At 43.9% G+C, this 27413-nt stretch overlaps 1 long non-coding RNA gene across 8 annotated transcripts in view; it reads left to right on the top strand.

The window, feature by feature from the left end:
* Positions 1 to 27413, top strand: part of LOC307185420 — a 1105689-nt gene that overhangs the window by 363228 nt on the left and 715048 nt on the right. Inside the window, exon 2 of one of the 8 annotated variants that reach the window (XR_013828057.1) lies at positions 441 to 526. The exons of the other annotated variants lie outside the window; for them this stretch is intronic. This is a non-coding gene — a long non-coding RNA (uncharacterized lncRNA). The remainder of the gene's footprint in view (positions 1 to 440; positions 527 to 27413) is intronic. 8 annotated transcript variants of the gene reach the window in all.

Raw genomic sequence — 27413 nt, 5'->3', positions numbered from 1 at the left:
CGTGGAATGGGTACCATGCAATATGACTTCAAAGGGTCTTCATTTGCTCACCGAACCTCTCCAATCCTATCACTGCTGCGTTTATGCCCCTGTACACATGCTTGATTCTCTTTCGGAGACATAGCAATCCATAGGTTTTAAGATACTTACTAGTCAGGTACATTCTTAGGCGTTTAATATGCGGTGTTGAGTCCATTTCGTTGAGCAAGGAGTAGCTCTTCTCTATTCCATATATGGCTTAAGGAACTTTATCTGTGCTCATTTCAATCTCTGGTTTTATGCAGCATCCCAACTCACCTTTCCCCTTAAGCAAGCATAAGTTGGTTTTCTAAATTTGAGAACCTGTTCTGTTTTGGAATTCAGTTCCTGTGTAGCCAAGTTTACATTCCGTGTATTAGTGATATCTTATGATGTTTCTTTTTCTGTGTAACTTATTTCAGTTAGAATCATCATACCTGAATCCACTCATTATGCTGCTACGGGCCTGATGACAGAGATTTCATTGCTGAGTGATACTGCATTGTACGTAAGTACCACAAGTTCTTTATCCATTTTTCACTTTCTGCGATGTTGAACTTGTACTGTAAACGAGGTTCTTGTAAACAGAGCCGTTCCAAACTTTGGGGTGGCTGTGTCTTTTTGATTTTAATTTCCCTAAGCTATAGGACCATAAGTGGAAGTGCCCTAGGCTCTGTTGCATTGTTTTTTAGATGTTTCAGGAAACACCATACACTTCTCCAGAGTGTCTGTTGGCAATTTACATCCCGCCCATCAGCATAACAAGGCTCCCAGTTCTCAATGGCCTGTTGCCTTTCTGGATTTTACACTTTTTTCTGATGGCCCTTTTGACCGGGGGGGAAGTGAGACTTCATTTTAGTGCAGATTTCCTTTGCAAGCTTGCTTGGTTGGCCAAAAAGGGCGTATGCGTTTTTTCCTGAATATATTCAGGAAAAAACGCATACGCCCTTTTTGGCCAAGTGCATCATTGTGGACGTTCTGCCTCTTTTCCTATGCTTTCAATGCAATTCCAGTCTACCTCCTGAAATCGGTTTCCTGCAATTCTGCCCCGCTTTCAAGTCCTCTTGGCAGCCTTACTTCAGTCTATTTTTGGACGATAGCTGTCATTTATAACTCTGCAGGTTTGTGAATTACAGTGCCCCTGAGCTCCTTTCTTCAACTCGCTTTCTTGTGACCTGGCCGCAACACCGCAGGATGGCTTCAGGCCCTAATCTGGTTCCGGTACGGCACGCTGAGCCTTTGGTTATTTCCTCTTCCTGGTGGAAATGAGAGTTAAATTTGCCCGTCCAGACACCTCCAGCTAGCCTCTCATTGGTTCTCGCTATTCCTGTTCATCTTCCGCAGAAATTGCAAACTGGGCCAAACAGGAGGTTAAAGGCGCTGACTCTCCAAGTGGGGAGAGTGTTAGTAAAGCGTCTGGAATGTTGCACCCGAGTACCAGGGGAGGAAAACTGAGACATATTTGAACACGTCTCCCGATCACATGGTTGATCATACTCTGGGTTCCACATGCATGTTTTAGCTGAAGGAAGAATACCTAAAACCTGGGTAGTTGAAACCCGTGGAATGGGTACCATGCAATATGACTTCAAAGGGTCTTCATTTGCTCACCGAACCTCTCCAATCCTATCACTGCTGCGTTTATGCCCCTGTACACATGCTTGATTCTCTTTCGGAGACATAGCAATCCATAGGTTTTAAGATACTTACTAGTCAGGTACATTCTTAGGCGTTTAATATGCGGTGTTGAGTCCATTTCGTTGAGCAAGGAGTAGCTCTTGTCTATTCCATATTTGGCTTAAGGAACTTTATCTGTGCTCATTTCAATCTCTGGTTTTATGCAGCACCCCAACTCACCTTTCCCCTTAAGCAAGCATAAGTTGGTTTTCTAAATTTGAGACCCTGTTCTGTTTTGGAATGCAGTTCCTGTGTAGCCAAGTTTACATTCCGTGTATTAGTGATATCTTATGATGTTTCTTTTTCTGTGTGACTTATTTCAGTTAGAATCATCATACCTGAATCCACTCATTGTGCTGCTAAGGGCCTGATGACACAGATTTCATTGCTGAGTGATATTGCTTTGTAAGTAAATACCACAACTTCTTTATCCATTTTTCACTTTCTGCGATGTTGAACTTGTACTGTAAACGAGGTTCTTGTAAACAGAGCCGTTCCAAACTTTGGGGTGGCTGTGTCTTTTTGATTTTAATTTCCCTAAGCTATAGGACCATAAGTGGAAGTGCCCTAGGTTCTGTTGCTTTGTTTTTTAGATGTTTCAGGAAACACCATACACTTCTCCCGAGTGGTTGTTGGCAATTTACATCCCGCCCATCAGCATAACAAGGCTCCCAGTTCTCCATGGCCTGTCCTGCCTTTCTGGATTTTACACTTTTTTCAGATGGCCCTTTTGACCGGGGGGAAGTGAGACTTCATTGTAGTGCAGATTTCCTTTGCAAGCTTGCTTGGTTGGCCAAAAAGGGCGTATGCGTTTTTTCCTGAATATATTCAGGAAAAAACGCATACGCCCTTTTTGGCCAAGTGCATCATTGTGGACGTTCTGCCTCTTTTCCTATGCTTTCAATGCAATTCCAGTCTACCTCCTGAAATCGGTTTCCTGCAATTCTGCCCCGCTTTCAAGTCCTCTTGGCAGCCTTACTTCAGTCTATTTTTGGACGATAGCTGTCATTTATAACTCTGCAGGTTTGTGAATTACAGTGCCCCTGAGCTCCTTTCTTCAACTCGCTTTCTTGTGAACTGGCCGCAACACCGCAGGATGGCTTCAGGCCCTAATCTGGTTCCGGCCCGGCATGCTGAGCCTTTGGTTAATTCCTCTTCCTGGTGGGAAATGAGAGTTAAATTTGCCCGTCCAGACACCTCCAGCTAGCCTCTCATTGGTTCTCACTATTCCTGTTCATATTCCGCAGAAATTGCAAACTGGGCCAAACAAGAGGTTAAAGGCGCTGACTCTCCAAGTGGGGAGAGTGTTAGTAAAGCGTCTGGAATGTTGCATCCGAGTACCAGGGGAGGAAAACTGAGACATATTTGAACACGTCTCCCGATCACATGGTTGATCATACTCTGGGTTCCACATGCATGTTTTAGCTTAAGGAAGAATACCTTAAACCTGGAGAGTTGAGACCTGTGGAATGGGTACCATGCAATATGACTTCAAAGGGTCTTCATTTGCTCACCGAACCTCTCCAATCCTATCACTGCTGCGTTTATGCCCCTGTACACACGCTTGATTCTCTTTTGGAGACATAGCAATCCGTAGGTTTTAAGATACTTACTAGTCAGGTACATTCTTAGGGGTTTAATATGGGGTTTTGAGTCCATTTCGTTGAGCAAGGAGTAGCTCTTGTCTATTCCATATTTGGCTTAAGGAACTTTATCTGTGCTCATTTCAATCTCTGGTTTTATGCAGCACCCCAACTCACCTTTCCCCTTAAGCAAGCATAAGTTGGTTTTCTAAATTTGAAACCCTGTTCTGTTTTGGAATGCAGTTCCTGTGTAGCCAAGTTTACATTCCGTGTATTAGTGATATCTTATGATGTTTCTTTTTCTGTGTGACTTATTTCAGTTAGAATCATCGTACCTGAATCCACTCATTATGCTGCTACGGGCCTGATGACATAGATTTCATTGCTGAGTGATACTGCATTGTACGTAAGTACCACAAGTTCTTTATCCATTTTTCACTTTCTGCGATGTTGAACTTGTACTGTAAACGAGGTTCTTGTAAACAGAGGCGTCCCAAACTTTGGGGTGGCTGTGTCTTTTTGATTTTAATTTCCCTAAGCTATAGGACCATAAGTGGAAGTGCCCTAGGCTCTGTTGCTTTGTTTTTTAGATGTTTCAGGAAACACCATACACTTCTCCCGAGTGGTTGTTGGCAATTTACATCCCGCCCATCAGCATAACAAGGCTCCCAGTTCTCCATGGCCTGTCTTGCCTTTCTGGATTTTACACTTTTTTCAGATGGCCCTTTTGACCGGGGGGAAGTGAGACTTCATTGTAGTGCAGATTTCCTTTGCAAGCTTGCTTGGTTGGCCAAAAAGGGCGTATGCGTTTTTTCCTGAATATATTCAGGAAAAAACGCATACGCCCTTTTTGGCCAAGTGCATCATTGTGGACGTTCTGCCTCTTTTCCTATGCTTTCAATGCAATTCCAGTCTACCTCCTGAAATCGGTTTCCTGCAATTCTGCCCCGCTTTCAAGTCCTCTTGGCAGCCTTACTTCAGTCTATTTTTGGACGATAGCTGTCATTTATAACTCTGCAGGTTTGTGAATTACAGTGCCCCTGAGCTCCTTTCTTCAACTCGCTTTCTTGTGACCTGGCCGCAACACCGCAGGATGGCTTCAGGCCCTAATCTGGTTCCGGCCCGGCATGCTGAGCCTTTGGTTAATTCCTCTTCCTGGTGGGAAATGAGAGTTAAATTTGCCCGTCCAGACACCTCCAGCTAGCCTCTCATTGGTTCTCGCTATTCCTGTTCATCTTCCGCAGAAATTGCAAACTGGGCCAAACAGGAGGTTAAAGGGACTGACTCTCCAAGTGGGGAGAGTGTTAGTAAAGCGTCTGGAATGTTGCACCCGAGTACCAGGGTACGAAAACTGAGACATATTTGAACACGTCTCCCGATCACATGGTTGATCATACTCTAGGTTCCACATGCATGTTTTAGCTGAAGGAAGAATACCTTAAACCTGGGTAGTTGAAACCCGTGGAATGGGTACCATGCAATATGACTTCAAAGGGTCTTCATTTGCTCACCGAACCTCTCCAATCCTATCACTGCTGCGTTTATGCCCCTGTACACATGCTTGATTCTCTTTCGGAGACATAGCAATCCATAGGTTTTAAGATACTTACTAGTCAGGTACATTCTTAGGCGTTTAATATGGGGTGTTGAGTCCATTTCGTTGAGCAAGGAGTAGCTCTTGTCTATTCCATATTTGGCTTAAGGAACTTTATCTGTGCTCATTTCAATCTCTGGTTTTATGCAGCTCCCCAACTCACCTTTACCCTTAAGCAAGAATAAGTTGGTTTTCTAAATTTGAGACCCTGTTCTGTTCTGTAATACAGTTCCTGTGTAGCCAAGTTTACATTCCGTGTATTACTGATATCTTATGATGTTTCTTTTTCTGTGTGACTTATTTCAGTTAGAATCATCATACCTGAATCCACTCATTGTGCTGCTAAGGGCCTGATGACACAGATTTCATTGCTGAGTGATATTGCTTTGTAAGTAAATACCACAACTTCTTTATGCATTTTTCACTTTCTGCGATGTTGAACTTGTACTGTAAACGAGGTTCTTGTAAACAGAGGCGTCCCAAACTTTGGGGTGGCTGTGTCTTTTTGATTTTAATTTCCCTAAGCTATAGGACCATAAGTGGAAGTGCCCTAGGCTCTGTTGCTTTGTTTTTTAGATGTTTCAGGAAACACCATACACTTCTCCCGAGTGGTTGTTGGCAATTTACATCCCGCCCATCAGCATAACAAGGCTCCCAGTTCTCCATGGCCTGTCCTGCCTTTCTGGATTTTACACTTTTTTCAGATGGCCCTTTTGACCGGGGGGAAGTGAGAGTTCATTGTAGTGCAGATTTCCTTTGCAAGCTTGCTTGGTTGGCCAAAAAGGGCGTATGCGTTTTTTCCTGAATATATTCAGGAAAAAACGCATACGCCCTTTTTGGCCAAGTGCATCATTGTGGACGTTCTGCCTCTTTTCCTATGCTTTCAATGCAATTCCAGTCTACCTCCTGAAATCGGTTTCCTGCAATTCTGCCCCGCTTTCAAGTCCTCTTGGCAGCCTTACTTCAGTCTATTTTTGGACGATAGCTGTCATTTATAACTCTGCAGGTTTGTGAATTACAGTGCCCCTGAGCTCCTTTCTTCAACTCGCTTTCTTGTGACCTGGCCGCAACACCGCAGGATGGCTTCAGGCCCTAATCTGGTTCCGGCCCGGCATGCTGAGCCTTTGGTTAATTCCTCTTCCTGGTGGGAAATGAGAGTTAAATTTGCCCGTCCAGACACCTCCAGCTAGCCTCTCATTGGTTCTCGCTATTCCTGTTCATCTTCCGCAGAAATTGCAAACTGGGCCAAACAGGAGGTTAAAGGGACTGACTCTCCAAGTGGGGAGAGTGTTAGTAAAGCGTCTGGAATGTTGCACCCGAGTACCAGGGGAGGAAAACTGAGACATATTTGAACACGTCTCCCGATCACATGGTTGATCATACTCTAGGTTCCACATGCATGTTTTAGCTGAAGGAAGAATACCTTAAACCTGGGTAGTTGAAACCCGTGGAATGGGTACCATGCAATATGACTTCAAAGGGTCTTCATTTGCTCACCGAACCTCTCCAATCCTATCACTGCTGCGTTTATGCCCCTGTACACATGCTTGATTCTCTTTCGGAGACATAGCAATCCATAGGTTTTAAGATACTTACTAGTCAGGTACATTCTTAGGCGTTTAATATGGGGTGTTGAGTCCATTTCGTTGAGCAAGGAGTAGCTCTTGTCTATTCCATATTTGGCTTAAGGAACTTTATCTGTGCTCATTTCAATCTCTGGTTTTATGCAGCTCCCCAACTCACCTTTACCCTTAAGCAAGCATAAGTTGGTTTTCTAAATTTGAGACCCTGTTCTGTTCTGTAATACAGTTCCTGTGTAGCCAAGTTTACATTCCGTGTATTACTGATATCTTATGATGTTTCTTTTTCTGTGTGACTTATTTCAGTTAGAATCATCATACCTGAATCCACTCATTGTGCTGCTAAGGGCCTGATGACACAGATTTCATTGCTGAGTGATATTGCTTTGTAAGTAAATACCACAACTTCTTTATGCATTTTTCACTTTCTGCGATGTTGAACTTGTACTGTAAACGAGGTTCTTGTAAACAGAGGCGTCCCAAACTTTGGGGTGGCTGTGTCTTTTTGATTTTAATTTCCCTAAGCTATAGGACCATAAGTGGAAGTGCCCTAGGCTCTGTTGCTTTGTTTTTTAGATGTTTCAGGAAACACCATACACTTCTCCCGAGTGGTTGTTGGCAATTTACATCCCGCCCATCAGCATAACAAGGCTCCCAGTTCTCCATGGCCTGTCCTGCCTTTCTGGATTTTACACTTTTTTCAGATGGCCCTTTTGACCGGGGGGAAGTGAGAGTTCATTGTAGTGCAGATTTCCTTTGCAAGCTTGCTTGGTTGGCCAAAAAGGGCGTATGCGTTTTTTCCTGAATATATTCAGGAAAAAACGCATACGCCCTTTTTGGCCAAGTGCATCATTGTGGACGTTCTGCCTCTTTTCCTATGCTTTCAATGCAATTCCAGTCTACCTCCTGAAATCGGTTTCCTGCAATTCTGCCCCGCTTTCAAGTCCTCTTGGCAGCCTTACTTCAGTCTATTTTTGGACGATAGCTGTCATTTATAACTCTGCAGGTTTGTGAATTACAGTGCCCCTGAGCTCCTTTCTTCAACTCGCTTTCTTGTGACCTGGCCGCAACACCGCAGGATGGCTTCAGGCCCTAATCTGGTTCCGGCCCGGCATGCTGAGCCTTTGGTTAATTCCTCTTCCTGGTGGGAAATGAGAGTTAAATTTGCCCGTCCAGACACCTCCAGCTAGCCTCTCATTGGTTCTCGCTATTCCTGTTCATCTTCCGCAGAAATTGCAAACTGGGCCAAACAGGAGGTTAAAGGGACTGACTCTCCAAGTGGGGAGAGTGTTAGTAAAGCGTCTGGAATGTTGCACCCGAGTACCAGGGGAGGAAAACTGAGACATATTTGAACACGTCTCCCGATCACATGGTTGATCATACTCTAGGTTCCACATGCATGTTTTAGCTGAAGGAAGAATACCTTAAACCTGGGTAGTTGAAACCCGTGGAATGGGTACCATGCAATATGACTTCAAAGGGTCTTCATTTGCTCACCGAACCTCTCCAATCCTATCACTGCTGCGTTTATGCCCCTGTACACATGCTTGATTCTCTTTCGGAGACATAGCAATCCATAGGTTTTAAGATACTTACTAGTCAGGTACATTCTTAGGCGTTTAATATGGGGTGTTGAGTCCATTTCGTTGAGCAAGGAGTAGCTCTTGTCTATTCCATATTTGGCTTAAGGAACTTTATCTGTGCTCATTTCAATTTCTGGTTTTATGCAGCTCCCCAACTCACCTTTACCCTTAAGCAAGAATAAGTTGGTTTTCTAAATTTGAGACCCTGTTCTGTTCTGTAATACAGTTCCTGTGTAGCCAAGTTTACATTCCGTGTATTACTGATATCTTATGATGTTTCTTTTTCTGTGTGACTTATTTCAGTTAGAATCATCATACCTGAATCCACTCATTGTGCTGCTAAGGGCCTGATGACACAGATTTCATTGCTGAGTGATATTGCTTTGTAAGTAAATACCACAACTTCTTTATGCATTTTTCACTTTCTGCGATGTTGAACTTGTACTGTAAACGAGGTTCTTGTAAACAGAGGCGTCCCAAACTTTGGGGTGGCTGTGTCTTTTTGATTTTAATTTCCCTAAGCTATAGGACCATAAGTGGAAGTGCCCTAGGCTCTGTTGCTTTGTTTTTTAGATGTTTCAGGAAACACCATACACTTCTCCCGAGTGGTTGTTGGCAATTTACATCCCACCCATCAGCATAACAAGGCTCCCAGTTCTCCATGGCCTGTCCTGCCTTTCTGGATTTTACACTTTTTTCAGATGGCCCTTTTGACCGGGGGGAAGTGAGAGTTCATTGTAGTGCAGATTTCCTTTGCAAGCTTGCTTGGTTGGCCAAAAAGGGCGTATGCGTTTTTTCCTGAATATATTCAGGAAAAAACGCATACGCCCTTTTTGGCCAAGTGCATCATTGTGGACGTTCTGCCTCTTTTCCTATGCTTTCAATGCAATTCCAGTCTACCTCCTGAAATCGGTTTCCTGCAATTCTGCCCCGCTTTCAAGTCCTCTTGGCAGCCTTACTTCAGTCTATTTTTGGACGATAGCTGTCATTTATAACTCTGCAGGTTTGTGAATTACAGTGCCCCTGAGCTCCTTTCTTCAACTCGCTTTCTTGTGACCTGGCCGCAACACCGCAGGATGGCTTCAGGCCCTAATCTGGTTCCGGCCCGGCATGCTGAGCCTTTGGTTAATTCCTCTTCCTGGTGGGAAATGAGAGTTAAATTTGCCCGTCCAGACACCTCCAGCTAGCCTCTCATTGGTTCTCGCTATTCCTGTTCATCTTCCGCAGAAATTGCAAACTGGGCCAAACAGGAGGTTAAAGGGACTGACTCTCCAAGTGGGGAGAGTGTTAGTAAAGCGTCTGGAATGTTGCACCCGAGTACCAGGGGAGGAAAACTGAGACATATATGAACACGTCTCCCGATCACATGGTTGATCATACTCTAGGTTCCACATGCATGTTTTAGCTGAAGGAAGAATACCTTAAACCTGGGTAGTTGAAACCCGTGGAATGGGTACCATGCAATATGACTTCAAAGGGTCTTCATTTGCTCACCGAACCTCTCCAATCCTATCACTGCTGCGTTTATGCCCCTGTACACATGCTTGATTCTCTTTCGGAGACATAGCAATCCATAGGTTTTAAGATACTTACTAGTCAGGTACATTCTTAGGCGTTTAATATGGGGTGTTGAGTCCATTTCGTTGAGCAAGGAGTAGCTCTTGTCTATTCCATATTTGGCTTAAGGAACTTTATCTGTGCTCATTTCAATTTCTGGTTTTATGTAGCTCCCCAACTCACCTTTACCCTTAAGCAAGAATAAGTTGGTTTTCTAAATTTGAGACCCTGTTCTGTTCTGTAATACAGTTCCTGTGTAGCCAAGTTTACATTCCGTGTATTACTGATATCTTATGATGTTTCTTTTTCTGTGTGACTTATTTCAGTTAGAATCATCATACCTGAATCCACTCATTGTGCTGCTAAGGGCCTGATGACACAGATTTCATTGCTGAGTGATATTGCTTTGTAAGTAAATACCACAACTTCTTTATGCATTTTTCACTTTCTGCGATGTTGAACTTGTACTGTAAACGAGGTTCTTGTAAACAGAGGCGTCCCAAACTTTGGGGTGGCTGTGTCTTTTTGATTTTAATTTCCCTAAGCTATAGGACCATAAGTGGAAGTGCCCTAGGCTCTGTTGCTTTGTTTTTTAGATGTTTCAGGAAACACCATACACTTCTCCCGAGTGGTTGTTGGCAATTTACATCCCGCCCATCAGCATAACAAGGCTCCCAGTTCTCCATGGCCTGTCCTGCCTTTCTGGATTTTACACTTTTTTCAGATGGCCCTTTTGACCGGGGGGAAGTGAGACTTCATTGTAGTGCAGATTTCCTTTGCAAGCTTGCTTGGTTGGCCAAAAAGGGCGTATGCGTTTTTTCCTGAATATATTCAGGAAAAAACGCATACGCCCTTTTTGGCCAAGTGCATCATTGTGGACGTTCTGCCTCTTTTCCTATGCTTTCAATGCAATTCCAGTCTACCTCCTGAAATCGGTTTCCTGCAATTCTGCCCCGCTTTCAAGTCCTCTTGGCAGCCTTACTTCAGTCTATTTTTGGACGATAGCTGTCATTTATAACTCTGCAGGTTTGTGAATTACAGTGCCCCTGAGCTCCTTTCTTCAACTCGCTTTCTTGTGACCTGGCCGCAACACCGCAGGATGGCTTCAGGCCCTAATCTGGTTCCGGCCCGGCATGCTGAGCCTTTGGTTAATTCCTCTTCCTGGTGGGAAATGAGAGTTAAATTTGCCCGTCCAGACACCTCCAGCTAGCCTCTCATTGGTTCTCGCTATTCCTGTTCATCTTCCGCAGAAATTGCAAACTGGGCCAAACAGGAGGTTAAAGGGACTGACTCTCCAAGTCGGGAGAGTGTTAGTAAAGCGTCTGGAATGTTGCACCCGAGTACCAGGGGAGGAAAACTGAGACATATTTGAACACGTCTCCCGATCACATGGTTCATCATACTCTAGGTTCCACATGCATGTTTTAGCTGAAGGAAGAATACCTTAAACCTGGGTAGTTGAAACCCGTGGAATGGGTACCATGCAATATGACTTCAATGGGTCTTCATTTGCTCACCGAACCTCTTCAATCCTATCACTGCTGCGTTTATGCCCCTGTACACATGCTTGATTCTCTTTCGGAGACATAGCAATCCATAGGTTTTAAGATACTTACTAGTCAGGTACATTCTTAGGCGTTTAATATGCGGTGTTGAGTCCATTTCGTTGAGCAAGGAGTAGCTCTTGTCTATTCCATATTTGGCTTAAGGAACTTTATCTGTGCTCATTTCAATCTCTGGTTTTATGCAGCACCGCAACTCACCTTTCCCCTTAAGCAAGCATAAGTTGGTTTTCTAAATTTGAGACCCTGTTCTGTTCTGTAATACAGTTCCTGTGTAGCCAAGTTTACATTCCGTGTATTACTGATATCTTATGATGTTTCTTTTTCTGTGTGACTTATTTCAGTTAGAATCATCATACCTGAATCCACTCATTGTGCTGCTAAGGGCCTGATGACACAGATTTCATTGCTGAGTGATATTGCTTTGTAAGTAAATACCACAACTTCTTTATGCATTTTTCACTTTCTGCGATGTTGAACTTGTACTGTAAACGAGGTTCTTGTAAACAGAGGCGTCCCAAACTTTGGGGTGGCTGTGTCTTTTTGATTTTAATTTCCCTAAGCTATAGGACCATAAGTGGAAGTGCCCTAGGCTCTGTTGCTTTGTTTTTTAGATGTTTCAGGAAACACCATACACTTCTCCCGAGTGGTTGTTGGCAATTTACATCCCGCCCATCAGCATAACAAGGCTCCCAGTTCTCCATGGCCTGTCCTGCCTTTCTGGATTTTACACTTTTTTCAGATGGCCCTTTTGACCGGGGGGAAGTGAGACTTCATTGTAGTGCAGATTTCCTTTGCAAGCTTGCTTGGTTGGCCAAAAAGGGCGTATGCGTTTTTTCCTGAATATATTCAGGAAAAAACGCATACGCCCTTTTTGGCCAAGTGCATCATTGTGGACGTTCTGCCTCTTTTCCTATGCTTTCAATGCAATTCCAGTCTACCTCCTGAAATCGGTTTCCTGCAATTCTGCCCCGCTTTCAAGTCCTCTTGGCAGCCTTACTTCAGTCTATTTTTGGACGATAGCTGTCATTTATAACTCTGCAGGTTTGTGAATTACAGTGCCCCTGAGCTCCTTTCTTCAACTCGCTTTCTTGTGACCTGGCCGCAACACCGCAGGATGGCTTCAGGCCCTAATCTGGTTCCGGCCCGGCATGCTGAGCCTTTGGTTAATTCCTCTTCCTGGTGGGAAATGAGAGTTAAATTTGCCCGTCCAGACACCTCCAGCTAGCCTCTCATTGGTTCTCGCTATTCCTGTTCATCTTCCGCAGAAATTGCAAACTGGGCCAAACAGGAGGTTAAAGGGACTGACTCTCCAAGTCGGGAGAGTGTTAGTAAAGCGTCTGGAATGTTGCACCCGAGTACCAGGGGAGGAAAACTGAGACATATTTGAACACGTCTCCCGATCACATGGTTCATCATACTCTAGGTTCCACATGCATGTTTTAGCTGAAGGAAGAATACCTTAAACCTGGGTAGTTGAAACCCGTGGAATGGGTACCATGCAATATGACTTCAATGGGTCTTCATTTGCTCACCGAACCTCTTCAATCCTATCACTGCTGCGTTTATGCCCCTGTACACATGCTTGATTCTCTTTCGGAGACATAGCAATCCATAGGTTTTAAGATACTTACTAGTCAGGTACATTCTTAGGCGTTTAATATGCGGTGTTGAGTCCATTTCGTTGAGCAAGGAGTAGCTCTTGTCTATTCCATATTTGGCTTAAGGAACTTTATCTGTGCTCATTTCAATCTCTGGTTTTATGCAGCACCGCAACTCACCTTTCCCCTTAAGCAAGCATAAGTTGGTTTTCTAAATTTGAGACCCTGTTCTGTTTTGGAATGCAGTTCCTGTGTAGCCAAGTTTACATTCCGTGTATTAGTGATATCTTATGATGTTTCTTTTTCTGTGTGACTTATTTCAGTTAGAATCATCATACCTGAATCCACTCATTGTGCTGCTAAGGGCCTGATGACACAGATTTCATTGCTGAGTGATATTGCTTTCTAAGTAAATACCACAACTTCTTTATCCATTTTTCACTTTCTGCGATGTTGAACTTGTACTGTAAACGAGGTTCTTGTAAACAGAGGCGTCCCAAACTTTGGGGTGGCTGTGTCTTTTTGATTTTAATTTCCCTAAGCTATAGGACCATAAGTGGAAGTGCCCTAGGTTCTGTTGCTTTGTTTTTTAGATGTTTCAGGAAACACCATACACTTCTCCCGAGTGGTTGTTGGCAATTTACATCCCGCCCATCAGCATAACAAGGCTCCCAGTTCTCCATGGCCTGTCCTGCCTTTCTGGATTTTACACTTTTTTCAGATGGCCCTTTTGACCGGGGGGAAGTGAGACTTCATTGTAGTGCAGATTTCCTTTGCAAGCTTGCTTGGTTGGCCAAAAAGGGCGTATGCGTTTTTTCCTGAATATATTCAGGAAAAAACGCATACGCCCTTTTTGGCCAAGTGCATCATTGTGGACGTTCTGCCTCTTTTCCTATGCTTTCAATGCAATTCCAGTCTACCTCCTGAAATCGGTTTCCTGCAATTCTGCCCCGCTTTCAAGTCCTCTTTGCAGCCTTACTTCAGTCTATTTTTGGACGATAGCTGTCATTTATAACTCTGCAGGTTTGTGAATTACAGTGCCCCTGAGCTCCTTTCTTCAACTCGCTTTCTTGTGACCTGGCCGCAACACCGCAGGATGGCTTCAGGCCCTAATCTGGTTCCGGCACGGCACGCTGAGCCTTTAGTTAATTCCTCTTCCTGGTGGGAAATGAGAGTTAAATTTGCCCGTCCAGACACCTCCAGCTAGCCTCTCATTGGTTCTCGCTATTCCTGTTCATCTTCCGCAGAAATTGCAAACTGGGCCAAACAGGAGGTTAAAGGCGCTGACTCTCCAAGTGGGGAGAGTGTTAGTAAAGCGTCTGGAATGTTGCACCCGAGTACCAGGGGAGGAAAACTGAGACATATTTGAACACGTCTCCCGATCACATGGTTGATCATACTCTAGGTTCCACATGCATGTTTTAGCTGAAGGAAGAATACCTTAAACCTGGGTAGTTGAAACCCGTGGAATGGGTACCATGCAATATGACTTCAAAGGGTCTTCATTTGCTCACCGAACCTCTCCAATCCTATCACTGCTGCGTTTATGCCCCTGTACACATGCTTGATTCTCTTTCGGAGACATAGCAATCCATAGGTTTTAAGATACTTACTAGTCAGGTACATTCTTAGGCGTTTAATATGGGGTGTTGAGTCCATTTCGTTGAGCAAGGAGTAGCTCTTGTCTATTCCATATTTGGCTTAAGGAACTTTATCTGTGCTCATTTCAATCTCTGGTTTTATGCAGCACCGCAACTCACCTTTCCCCTTAAGCAAGCATAAGTTGGTTTTCTAAATTTGAGACCCTGTTCTGTTTTGGAATGCAGTTCCTGTGTAGCCAAGTTTACATTCCGTGTATTAGTGATATCTTATGATGTTTCTTTTTCTGTGTGACTTATTTCAGTTAGAATCATCATACCTGAATCCACTCATTGTGCTGCTAAGGGCCTGATGACACAGATTTCATTGCTGAGTGATATTGCTTTCTAAGTAAATACCACAACTTCTTTATCCATTTTTCACTTTCTGCGATGTTGAACTTGTACTGTAAACGAGGTTCTTGTAAACAGAGGCATCCCAAACTTTGGGGTGGCTGTGTCTTTTTGATTTTAATTTCCCTAAGCTATAGGACCATAAGTGGAAGTGCCCTAGGCTCTGTTGCTTTGTTTTTTAGATGTTTCAGGAAACACCATACACTTCTCCCGAGTGGTTGTTGGCAATTTACATCCCGCCCATCAGCATAACAAGGCTCCCAGTTCTCCATGGCCTGTCCTGCCTTTCTGGATTTTACACTTTTTTCAGATGGCCCTTTTGACCGGGGGGAAGTGAGACTTCATTGTAGTGCAGATTTCCTTTGCAAGCTTGCTTGGTTGGCCAAAAAGGGCGTATGCGTTTTTTCCTGAATATATTCAGGAAAAAACGCATACGCCCTTTTTGGCCAAGTGCATCATTGTGGACGTTCTGCCTCTTTTCCTATGCTTTCAATGCAATTCCAGTCTACCTCCTGAAATCGGTTTCCTGCAATTCTGCCCCGCTTTCAAGTCCTCTTGGCAGCCTTACTTCAGTCTATTTTTGGACGATAGCTGTCATTTATAACTCTGCAGGTTTGTGAATTACAGTGCCCCTGAGCTCCTTTCTTCAACTTGCTTTCTTGTGACCTGGCCGCAACACCGCAGGATGGCTTCAGGCCCTAATCTGGTTCCGGCACGGCACGCTGAGCCTTTGGTTATTTCCTCTTCCTGGTGGGAAATGAGAGTTAAATTTGCCCGTCCAGACACCTCCAGCTAGTCTCTCATTGGTTCTCGCTATTCCTGTTCATCTTCCGCAGAAATTGCAAACTGGGCCAAACAGGAGGTTAAAGGCGCTGACTCTCCAAGTGGGGTGAGTGTTAGTAAAGCGTCTGGAATGTTGCACCCGAGTACCAGGGGAGAAAAACTGAGACATATTTGAACACATCTCCCATTCACATGGTTGATCATACTTGCGTTCCACATGCATGTTTTAGCTGAAGGAAGAATACCTTAAACCTGGAGAGTTGAGACCCGTGTAATGGGTACCATGCAATATGACTTCAAAGGGTCTTCATTTGCTCACCGAACCTCTCCAATCCTATCACTGCTGCGTTTATGCCCCTGTACACATGCTTGATTCTCTTTCGGAGACATAGCAATTCATAGGTTTTAAGATACTTACTAGTCAGGTACATTCTTAGGCGTTTAATATGGGGTGTTGAGTCCATTTCGTTGAGCAAGGAGTAGCTCTTGTCTATTCCATATTTGGCTTAAGGAACTTTCTCTGTGCTCATTTCAATCTCTGGTTTTATGCAGCACCCCAACTCACCTTTACCCTTAAGCAAGAATAAGTTGGTTTTCTAAATTTGAGACCCTGTTCTGTTCTGTAATTCAGTTCCTGTGTAGCCAAGTTTACATTCCGTGTATTACTGATATCTTATGATGTTTCTTTTTCTGTGTGACTTATTTCAGTTAGAATCATCATACCTGAATCCACGCATTGTGCTGCTAAGGGCCTGATGACACAGATTTCATTGCTGAGTGATATTGCTTTGTAAGTAAATACCACAACTTCTTTATCCATTTTTCACTTTCTGCGATGTTGAACTTGTACTGTAAACGAGGTTCTTGTAAACAGAGCCGTTCCAAACTTTGGGGTGGCTGTGTCTTTTTCATTTTAACTTCCCTAAGCTATAGGACCATAAGTGGAAGTGCCCTAGGTTCTGTTGCTTTGTTTTTTAGATGTTTCAGGAAACACCATACACTTCTCCCGAGTGGTTGTTGGCAATTTACATCCCGCCCATCAGCATAACAAGGCTCCCAGTTCTCCATGGCCTGTCCTGCCTTTCTGGATTTTACACTTTTTTCAGATGGCCCTTTTGACCGGGGGGAAGTGAGAGTTCATTGTAGTGCAGATTTCCTTTGCAAGCTTGCTTGGTTGGCCAAAAAGGGCGTATGCGTTTTTTCCTGAATATATTCAGGAAAAAACGCATACGCCCTTTTTGGCCAAGTGCATCATTGTGGACGTTCTGCCTCTTTTCCTATGCTTTCAATGAAATTCCAGTCTACCTCCTGAAATCGGTTTCCTGCAATTCTGCCCCGCTTTCAAGTCCTCTTGGCAGCCTTACTTCAGTCTATTTTTGGACGATAGCTGTCATTTATAACTCTGCAGGTTTGTGAATTACAGTGCCCCTGAGCTCCTTTCTTCAACTCGCTTTCTTGTGACCTGGCCGCAACACCGCAGGATGGCTTCAGGCCCTAATCTGGTTCCGGCACGGCACGCTGAGCCTTTCGTTATTTCCTCTTCCTGGTGGGAAATAAGAGTTAAATTTGCCCGTCCAGACACCTCCAGCTAGTCTCTCATTGGTTCTCGCTATTCCTGTTCATCTTCCGCAGAAATTGCAAACTGGGCCAAACAGGAGGTTAAAGGCGCTGACTCTCCAAGTGGGGAGAGTGTTAGTAAAGCGTCTGGAATGTTGCACCCGAGTACCAGGGGAGGAAAACTGAGACATATTTGAACACGTCTCCCGTTCACATGGTTGATCATACTCTGGGTTCCACATGCATGTTTTAGCTGAAGGAAGAATACCTTAAACCTGGAGAGTTGAGACCCGTGGAATGGGTACCATGCAATATGTCTTCAAAGGGTCTTCATTTGCTCACCGAACCTCTCCAATCCTATCACTGCTGCGTTTATGCCCCTGTACACATGCTTGATTCTCTTTTGGAGACATAGCAATTCATAGGTTTTAAGATACTTACTAGTCAGGTACATTCTTAGGCGTTTAATATGGGGTGTTGAGTCCATTTCGTTGAGCAAGGAGTAGCTCTTGTCTATTCCATATTTGGCTTAAGGAACTTTATCTGTGCTCATTTCAATCTCTGGTTTTATGCAGCACCCCAACTCACCTTTCCCCTTAAGCAAGCATAAGTTGGTTTTCTAAATTTGAGACCCTGTTCTGTTTTGGAATGCAGTTCCTGTGTAGCCAAGTTTACATTCCGTGTATTAGTGATATCTTATGATGTTTCTTTTTCTGTGTGACTTATTTCAGTTAGAATCATCGTACCTGAATCCACTCATTATGCTGCTACGGGCCTGATGACATAGATTTCATTGCTGAGTGATACTGCATTGTACATAAGTACCACAAGTTCTTTATCCATTTTTCAATTTCTGTGATATTGAACTTGTACGGTAAACGAGGTTCTTGTAAACGGAGGCGTCCCAAACTTTGGGGTGGCTGTGTCTTTTTGATTTTAATTTCCCTAAGCTATAGGACCATAAGTGGAAGTGCCCTAGGCTCTGTTGCTTTGTTATTTAGATGTTTCAGGAAACACCATACACTTCTCCCGAGTGGTTGTTGGCAATTTACATCCCGCCCATCAGCATAACAAGGCTCCCAGTTCTCCATGGCCTGTCCTGCCTTTCTGGATTTTACACTTTTTTCAGATGGCCCTTTTGACTGGGGGGAAGTGAGACTTCATTGTAGTGCAGATTTCCTTTACAAGCTTGCTTGGTTGGCCAGAAAGGGCGTATGCGTTTTTTCCTGAATATATTCAGGAAAAAACGCATACGCCCTTTTTGGCCAAGTGCATCATTGTGGACGTTCTGCCTCTTTTCCTATGCTTTCAGTGCAATTCCAGTCTACCTCCTGAAATCGGTTTCCTGCAATTCTGCCCCGCTTTCAAGTCCTCTTGGCAGCCTTACTTCAGTCTATTTTTGGACGATAGCTGTCATTTATAACTCTGCAGGTTTGTGAATTACAGTGCCCCTGAGCTCCTTTTTTCAACTTGCTTTCTTGTGACCTGGCCGCAACACCGCAGGATAGCTTCAGGCCCTAATCTGGTTCCGGCACGGCACGCTGAGCCTTTGGTTATTTCCTCTTCCTGGTGGGAAATAAGAGTTAAATTTGCCCGTCCAGACACCTCCAGCTAGTCTCTCATTGGTTCTCGCTATTCCTGTTCATCTTCCGCAGAAATTGCAAACTGGGCCAAACAGGAGGTTAAAGGCGCTGACTCTCCAAGTGGGGAGAGTGTTAGTAAAGCGTCTGGAATGTTGCACCCGAGTACCAGGGGAGGAAAACTGAGACATATTTGAACACGTCTCCCGTTCACATGGTTGATCATACTTGGGTTCCACATGCATGATTTAGCTGAAGGAAGAATACCTTAAACCTGGAGAGTTAAGACCCGTGTAATGGGTACCATGCAATATGACTTCAAAGGGTCTTCATTTGCTCACCGAACCTCTCCAATCCTATCACTGCTGCGTTTATGCCCCTGTACACATGCTTGATTCTCTTTCGGAGACATAGCAATCCATAGGTTTTAAGATACTTACTAGTCAGGTACATTCTTAGGCGTTTAATATGGGGTGTTGAGTCCATTTCGTTGAGCAAGGAGTAGCTCTTGTCTATTCCATATTTGACTTAAGGAAATTTATCTGTGCTCATTTCAATCTCTGGTTTTATGCAGCACCCCAACTCACCTTTACCCTTAAGCAAGCATAAGTTGGTTTTCTAAATTTGAGACCCTGTTCTGTTCTGTAATTCAGTTCCTGTGTAGCCAAGTTTACATTCCGTGTATTACTGATATCTTATGATGTTTCTTTTTCTGTGTGACTTACTTCAGTTAGAATCATCATACCTGAATCCACTCATTGTGCTCCTAAGGGCCTGATGACACAGATTTCATTGCTGAGTGATATTGCTTTGTAAGTAAATACCACAACTTCTTTATCCATTTTTCACTTTCTGCGATGTTGAACTTGTACTGTAAACGAGGTTCTTGTAAACAGAGCCGTTCCAAACTTTGGGGTGGCTGTGTCTTTTTGATTTTAATTTCCCTAAGCTATAGGACCATAAGTGGAAGTGCCCTAGGCTCTGTTGCTTTGTTTTTTAGATGTTTCAGGAAACACCATACACTTCTCCCGAGTGGTTGTTGGCAATTTACATCCCGCCCATCAGCATAACAAGGCTCCCAGTTCTCCATGGCCTGTCCTGCCTTTCTGGATTTTACACTTTTTTCAGATGGCCCTTTTGACCGGGGGGAAGTGAGACTTCATTGTAGTGCAGATTTCCTTTGCAAGCTTGCTTGGTTGGCCAAAAAGGGCGTATGCGTTTTTTCCTGAATATATTCAGGAAAAAACGCATACGCCCTTTTTGGCCAAGTGCATCATTGTGGACGTTCTGCCTCTTTTCCTATGCTTTCAATGCAATTCCAGTCTACCTCCTGAAATCGGTTTCCTGCAATTCTGCCCCGCTTTCAAGTCCTCTTGGCAGCCTTACTTCAGTCTATTTTTGGACGATAGCTGTCATTTATAACTCTGCAGGTTTGTGAATTACAGTGCCCCTGAGCTCCTTTCTTCAACTCGCTTTCTTTTGAGCTGGCCGCAACACCGCAGGATGGCTTCAGGCCCTAATCTGGTTCCGGTACGGCACGCTGAGCCTTTGGTTATTTCCTCTTCCTGGTGGGAAATGAGAGTTAAATTTGCCCGTCCAGACACCTCCAGCTAGCCTCTCATTGGTTCTCGCTATTCCTGTTCATCTTCCGCAGAAATTGCAAACTGGGCCAAACAGGAGGTTAAAGGCGCTGACTCTCCAAGTGGGGAGAGTGTTAGTTAAGCGTCTGGAATGTTGCACCCGAGTACCAGGGGAGGAAAACTGAGACATATTTGAACACGTCTCCCGTTCACATGGTTGATCATACTTGGGTTCCACATGCATGTTTTAGCTGAAGGAAGAATACCTTAAACCTGGAGAGTTGAGACCCGTGTAATGGGTACCATACAATATGACTTCAAAGGGTCTTCATTTGCTCACCGAACCTCTCCAATCCTATCACTGCTGCGTTTATGCCCCTGTACACATGCTTGATTCTCTTTCGGAGACATAGCAATCCATAGGTTTTACGATACTTACTAGTCAGGTACATTCTTAGGCGTTTAATATGCGGTGTTGAGTCCATTTCTTTGAGCAAGGAGTAGCTCTTGTCTATTCCATATTTGACTTAAGGAACTTTATCTGTGCTCATTTCAATCTCTGGTTTTATGCAGCACCCCAACTCACCTTTACCCTTAAGCAAGCATAAGTTGGTTTTCTAAATTTGAGACCCTGTTCTGTTCTGTAATTCAGTTCCTGTGTAGCCAAGTTTACATTCCGTGTATTACTGATATCTTATGATGTTTCTTTTTCTGTGTGACTTATTTCAGTTAGAATCATCATACCTGAATCCACTCATTGTGATGCTAAGGGCCTGATGACATAGATTTCATTGCTGAGTGATATTGCTTTGTAAGTAAATACCACAACTTCTTTATCCATTTTTCACTTTCTGCGATGTTGAACTTGTACTGTAAACGAGGTTCTTGTAAACAGAGGCGTCCCAAACTTTGGGGTGGCTGTGTCTTTTTGATTTTAATTTCCCTAAGCTATAGGACCATAAGTGGCAGTGCCCTAGGCTCTGTTGCTTTATTTTTTAGATGTTTCAGGAAACACCATACACTTCTCCCGAGTGGTTGTTGGCAATTTACATCCCGCCCATCAGCATAACAAGGCTCCCAGTTCTCCATGGCCTGTCCTGCCTTTCTGGATTTTACACTTTTTTCAGATGGCCCTTTTGACCGGGGGGAAGTGAGACTTCATTGTAGTGCAGATTTCCTTTGCAAGCTTGCTTGGTTGGCCAAAAAGGGCGTATGCGTTTTTTCCTGAATATATTCAGGAAAAAACGCATACGCCCTTTTTGGCCAAGTGCATCATTGTGAACGTTCTGCCTCTTTTCCTATGCTTTCAATGCAATTCCAGTCTACCTCCTGAAATCGGTTTCCTGCAATTCTGCCCCGCTTTCAAGTCCTCTTGGCAGCCTTACTTCAGTCTATTTTTGGACGATAGCTGTCATTTATAACTCTGCAGGTTTGTGAATTACAGTGCCCCTGAGCTCCTTTCTTCAACTCGCTTTCTTGTGACCTGGCCGCAACACCGCAGGATGGCTTCAGGCCCTAATCTGGTTCCGGTACGGCACGCTGAGCCTTTGGTTATTTCCTCTTCCTGGTGGGAAATGAGAGTTAAATTTGCCCGTCCAGACACCTCCAGCTAGCCTCTCATTGGTTCTCGCTATTCCTGTTCATCTTCCGCAGAAATTGCAAACTGGGCCAAACAGGAGGTTAAAGGCGCTGACTCTCCACGTGGGGAGAGTGTTAGTAAAGCGTCTGGAATGTTGCACCCGAGTACCAGGGGAGGAAAACTGAGACATATTTGAACACGTCTCCCGTTCACATGGTTGATCATACTTGGGTTCCACATGCATGTTTTAGCTGAAGGAAGAATACCTTAAACCTGGGTAGTTGAAACCCGTGGAATGGGTACCATGCAATATGACTTCAAAGGGTCTTCATTTGCTCACCGAACCTCTCCAATCCTATCACTGCTGCGTTTATGCCCCTGTACACATGCTTGATTCTCTTTCGGAGACATAGCAATCCATAGGTTTTAAGATACTTACTAGTCAGGTACATTCTTAGGCGTTTAATATGCGGTGTTGAGTCCATTTCGTTGAGCAAGGAGTAGCTCTTGTCTATTCCATATTTGGCTTAAGGAAATTTATCTGTGCTCATTTCAATCTCTGGTTTTATGCAGCACCCCAACTCACCTTTACCCTTAAGCAAGAATAAGTTGGTTTTCTAAATTTGAGACCCTGTTCTGTTCTGTAATTCAGTTCCTGTGTAGCCAAGTTTACATTCCGTGTATTACTGATATCTTATGATGTTTCTTTTTCTGTGTGACTTACTTCAGTTAGAATCATCATACCTGAATCCACTCATTGTGCTGCTAAGGGCCTGATGACACAGATTTCATTGCTGAGTGATATTGCTTTGTAAGTAAATACCACAACTTCTTTATGCATTTTTCACTTTCTGCGATGTTGAACTTGTACTGTAAACGAGGTTCTTGTAAACAGAGCCGTTCCAAATTTTGGGGTGGCTGTGTCTTTTTGATTTTAATTTCACTAAGCTATAGGACCATAAGTGGAAGTGCCCTAGGCTCTGTTGCTTTGTTTTTTAGATGTTTCAGGAAACACCATACACTTCTCCCCAGTTGTTGTTGGCAATTTACATCCCGCCCATCAGCATAACAAGGCTCCCAGTTCTCTATGGCCTGTCCTGACTTTCTGGATTTTACACTTTTTTCAGATGGCCCTTTTGACCGGGGGGAAGTGAGACTTCATTGTAGTGCAGATTTCCTTTGCAAGCTTGCTTGGTTGGCCAAAAAGGGCGTATGCGTTTTTTCCTGAATATATTCAGGAAAAAACGCATACGCCCTTTTTGGCCAAGTGCATCATTGTGGACGTTCTGCCTCTTTTCCTATGCTTTCAATGCAATTCCAGTCTACCTCCTGAAATCGGTTTCCTGCAATTCTGCCCCGCTTTCAAGTCCTCTTGGCAGCCTTACTTCAGTCTATTTTTGGACGATAGCTGTCATTTATAACTCTGCAGGTTTGTGAATTACAGTGCCCCTGAGCTCCTTTCTTCAACTTGCTTTCTTGTGACCTGGCCGCAACACCGCAGGATGGCTTCAGGCCCTAATCTGGTTCCGGCACGGCACGCTGAGCCTTTGGTTATTTCCTCTTCCTGGTGGGAAATGAGAGTTAAATTTGCCCGTCCAGACACCTCCAGCTAGTCTCTCATTGGTTCTCGCTATTCCTGTTCATCTTCCGCAGAAATTGCAAACTGGGCCAAACAGGAGGTTAAAGGCGCTGACTCTCCAAGTGGGGAGAGTGTTAGTAAAGCGTCTGGAATGTTGCACCCGAGTACCAGGGGAGGAAAACTGAGACATATTTGAACACGTCTCCCGTTCACATGGTTGATCATAATCTGGGTTCCACATGCATGTTTTAGCTGAAGGAAGAATACCTTAAACCTGGAGAGTTGAGACCCGTGGAATGGGTGCCATGCAATATGACTTCAAAGGGTCTTCATTTGCTCACCGAACCTCTCCAATCCTATCACTGCTGCGTTTATGCCCCTGTACACACGCTTGATTCTCTTTTGGAGACATAGCAATCCATAGGTTTTAAGATACTTACTAGTCAGGTACATTCTTAGGCGTTTAATATGGGGTGTTGAGTCCATTTCGTTGAGCAAGGAGTAGCTCTTGTCTATTCCATATTTGGCTTAAGGAACTTTATCTGTGCTCATTTCAATCTCTGGTTTTATGCAGCACCCCAACTCACCTTTCCCCTTAAGCAAGCATAAGTTGGTTTTCTAAATTTGAGACCCTGTTCTGTTCTGTAATTCAGTTCCTGTGTAGCCAAGTTTACATTCCGTGTATTACTGATATCTTATGATGTTTCTTTTTCTGTGTGACTTACTTCAGTTAGAATCATCATACCTGAATCCACTCATTGTGCTGCTAAGGGCCTGATGACACAGATTTCATTGCTGAGTGATATTGCTTTGTAAGTAAATACCACAACTTCTTTATCCATTTTTCACTTTCTGCGATGTTGAACTTGTACTGTAAACGAGGTTCTTGTAAACAGAGCCGTTCCAAACTTTGGGGTGGCTGTGTCTTTTTGAATTTAATTTCCCTAAGCTATAGGACCATAAGTGGCAGTGCCCTAGGCTCTGTTGCTTTGTTTTTTAGATGTTTCAGGAAACACCATACACTTCTCCCGAGTGTCTGTTGGCAATTTACATCCCGCCCATCAGCATAACAAGGCTCCCAGTTCTCCATGGCCTGTCCTGCCTTTCTGGATTTTACACTTTTTTCAGATGGCCCTTTTGACCGGGGGGAAGTGAGACTTCATTGTAGTGCAGATTTCCTTTGCAAGCTTGCTTGGTTGGCCAAAAAGGGCGTATGCGTTTTTTCCTGAATATATTCAGGAAAAAACGCATACGCCCTTTTTGGCCAAGTGCATCATTGTGGACGTTCTGCCTCTTTTCCTATGCTTTCAATGCAATTCCAGTCTACCTCCTGAAATCGGTTTCCTGCAATTCTGCCCCGATTTCAAGTCCTCTTGGAAGCCTTACTTCAGTCTATTTTTGGACGATAGCTGTCATTTATAACTCTGCAGGTTTGTGAATTACAGTGCCCCTGAGCTCCTTTCTTCAACTCGCTTTCTTGTGACCTGGCCGCAACACCGCAGGATGGCTTCAGGCCCTAATCTGGTTCCGGCACGGCACGCTGAGCCTTTGGTTAATTCCTCTTCCTGGTGGGAAATGAGAGTTAAATGTGCCCGTCCAGACACCTCCAGCTAGCCTCTCATTGGTTCTCGCTATTCCTGTTCATCTTCCGCAGAAATTGCAAACTGGGCTAAACAGGAGGTTAAAGGGACTGACTCTCCAAGTGGGGAGAGTGTTAGTAAAGCATCTGGAATGTTGCACCCGAGTACCAGGGGAGGAAAACTGAGACATATTTGAACACGTCTCCCGATCACATGGTTGATCATACTCTAGGTTCCACATGCATGTTTTAGCTGAAGGAAGAATACCTTAAACCTGGGTAGTTGAAACCCGTGGAATGGGTACCATGCAATATGACTTCAAAGGGTCTTCATTTGCTCACCGAACCTCTCCAATCCTATCACTGCTGCGTTTATGCCCCTGTACACATGCTTGATTCTCTTTCGGAGACATAGCAATCCATAGGTTTTAAGATACTTACTAGTCAGGTACATTCTTAGGCGTTTAATATGCGGTGTTGAGTCCATTTCGTTGAGCAAGGAGTAGCTCTTGTCTATTCCATATTTGACTTAAGGAACTTTATCTGTGCTCATTTCAATCTCTGGTTTTATGCAGCACCCCAACTCACCTTTACCCTTAAGCAAGAATAAGTTGGTTTTCTAAATTTGAGACCCTGTTCTGTTCTGTAATTCAGTTCCTGTGTAGCCAAGTTTACATTCCGTGTATTACTGATATCTTATGATGTTTCTTTTTCTGTGTGACTTATTTTAGTTAGAATCATCATACCTGAATCCACTCATTGTGCTGCTAAGGGCCTGATGACACAGATTTCATTGCTGAGTGATATTGCTTTGTAAGTAAATACCACAACTTCTTTATGCATTTTTCACTTTCTGCGATGTTGAACTTGTACTGTAAACGAGGTTCTTGTAAACAGAGGCGTCCCAAACTTTGGGGTGGCTGTGTCTTTTTGATTTTAATTTCCCTAAGCTATAGGACCATAAGTGGAAGTGCCCTAGGCTCTGTTGCTTTGTTTTTTAGATGTTTCAGGAAACACCATACACTTCTCCGGAGTGGTTGTTGGCAATTTACATCCCGCCCATCAGCATAACAAGGCTCCCAGTTCTCCATGGCCTGTCCTGCCTTTCTGGATTTTACACTTTTTTCAGATGTCCCTTTTGACCGGGGGGAAGTGAGACTTCATTGTAGTGCAGATTTCCTTTGCAAGCTTGCTTGGTTGGCCAAAAAGGGTGTATGCGTTTTTTCCTCAATATATTCAGGAAAAAACGCATACGCCCTTTTTGGCCAAGTGCATCATTGTGGACGTTCTGCCTCTTTTCCTATTCTTTCAATGCAATTCCAGTCTACCTCCTGAAATCGGTTTCCTGCAATTCTGCCCCGCTTTCAAGTCCTCTTGGCAGCCTTACTTCAGTCTATTTTTGGACGATAGCTGTCATTTATAACTCTGCAGGTTTGTGAATTACAGTGCCCCTGAGCTCCTTTCTTCAACTTGCTTTCTTGTGACCTGGCCGCAACACCGCAGGATGGCTTCAGGCCCTAATCTGGTTCCGGCACGGCACGCTGAGCCTTTGGTTATTTCCTCTTCCTGGTGGGAAATGAGAGTTAAATTTGCCCGTCCAGACACCTCCAGCTAGTCTCTCATTGGTTCTCGCTATTCCTGTTCATCTTCCGCAGAAATTGCAAACTGGGCCAAACAGGAGGTTAAAGGCGCTGACTCTCCAAGTGGGGAGAGTGTTAGTAAAGCGTCTGGAATGTTGCACCCGAGTACCAGGGGAGAAAAACTGAGACATATTTGAACACATCTCCCATTCACATGGTTGATCATACTTGCGTTCCACATGCATGTTTTAGCTGAAGGAAGAATACCTTAAACCTGGAGAGTTAAGACCCGTGTAATGGGTACCATGCAATATGACTTCAAAGGGTCTTCATTTGCTCACCGAACCTCTCCAATCCTATCACTGCTGTGTTTATGCCCCTGTACACATGCTTGATTCTCTTTCGGAGACATAGCAATCCATAGGTTTTAAGATACTTACTAGTCAGGTACATTCTTAGGCGTTTAATATGGGGTGTTGAGTCCATTTCGTTGAGCAAGGAGTAGCTCTTGTCTATTCCATATTTGGCTTAAGGAACTTTATCTGTGCTCATTTCAATCTCTGGTTTTATGCAGCACCCCAACTCACCTTTACCCTTAAGCAAGAATAAGTTGGTTTTCCAAATTTGAGACCCTGTTCTGTTCTGTAATTCAGTTCCTGTGTAGCCAAGTTTACATTCCGTGTATTACTGATATCTTATGATGTTTCTTTTTCTGTGTGACTTATTTCAGTTAGAATCATCATACCTGAATCCACGCATTGTGCTGCTAAGGGCCTGATGACACAGATTTCATTGCTGAGTGATATTGCTTTGTAAGTAAATACCACAACTTCTTTATCCATTTTTCACT

Source organism: Stenella coeruleoalba, assembly GCF_951394435.1.
Source record: "Stenella coeruleoalba genome assembly, chromosome: 4".
In the NCBI taxonomy this organism is placed as follows: Eukaryota; Metazoa; Chordata; class Mammalia; order Artiodactyla; family Delphinidae; genus Stenella; species Stenella coeruleoalba.
Note: the sequence above shows the minus strand (reverse complement) of the source record. Positions and strands in the feature narration are given on the sequence as shown.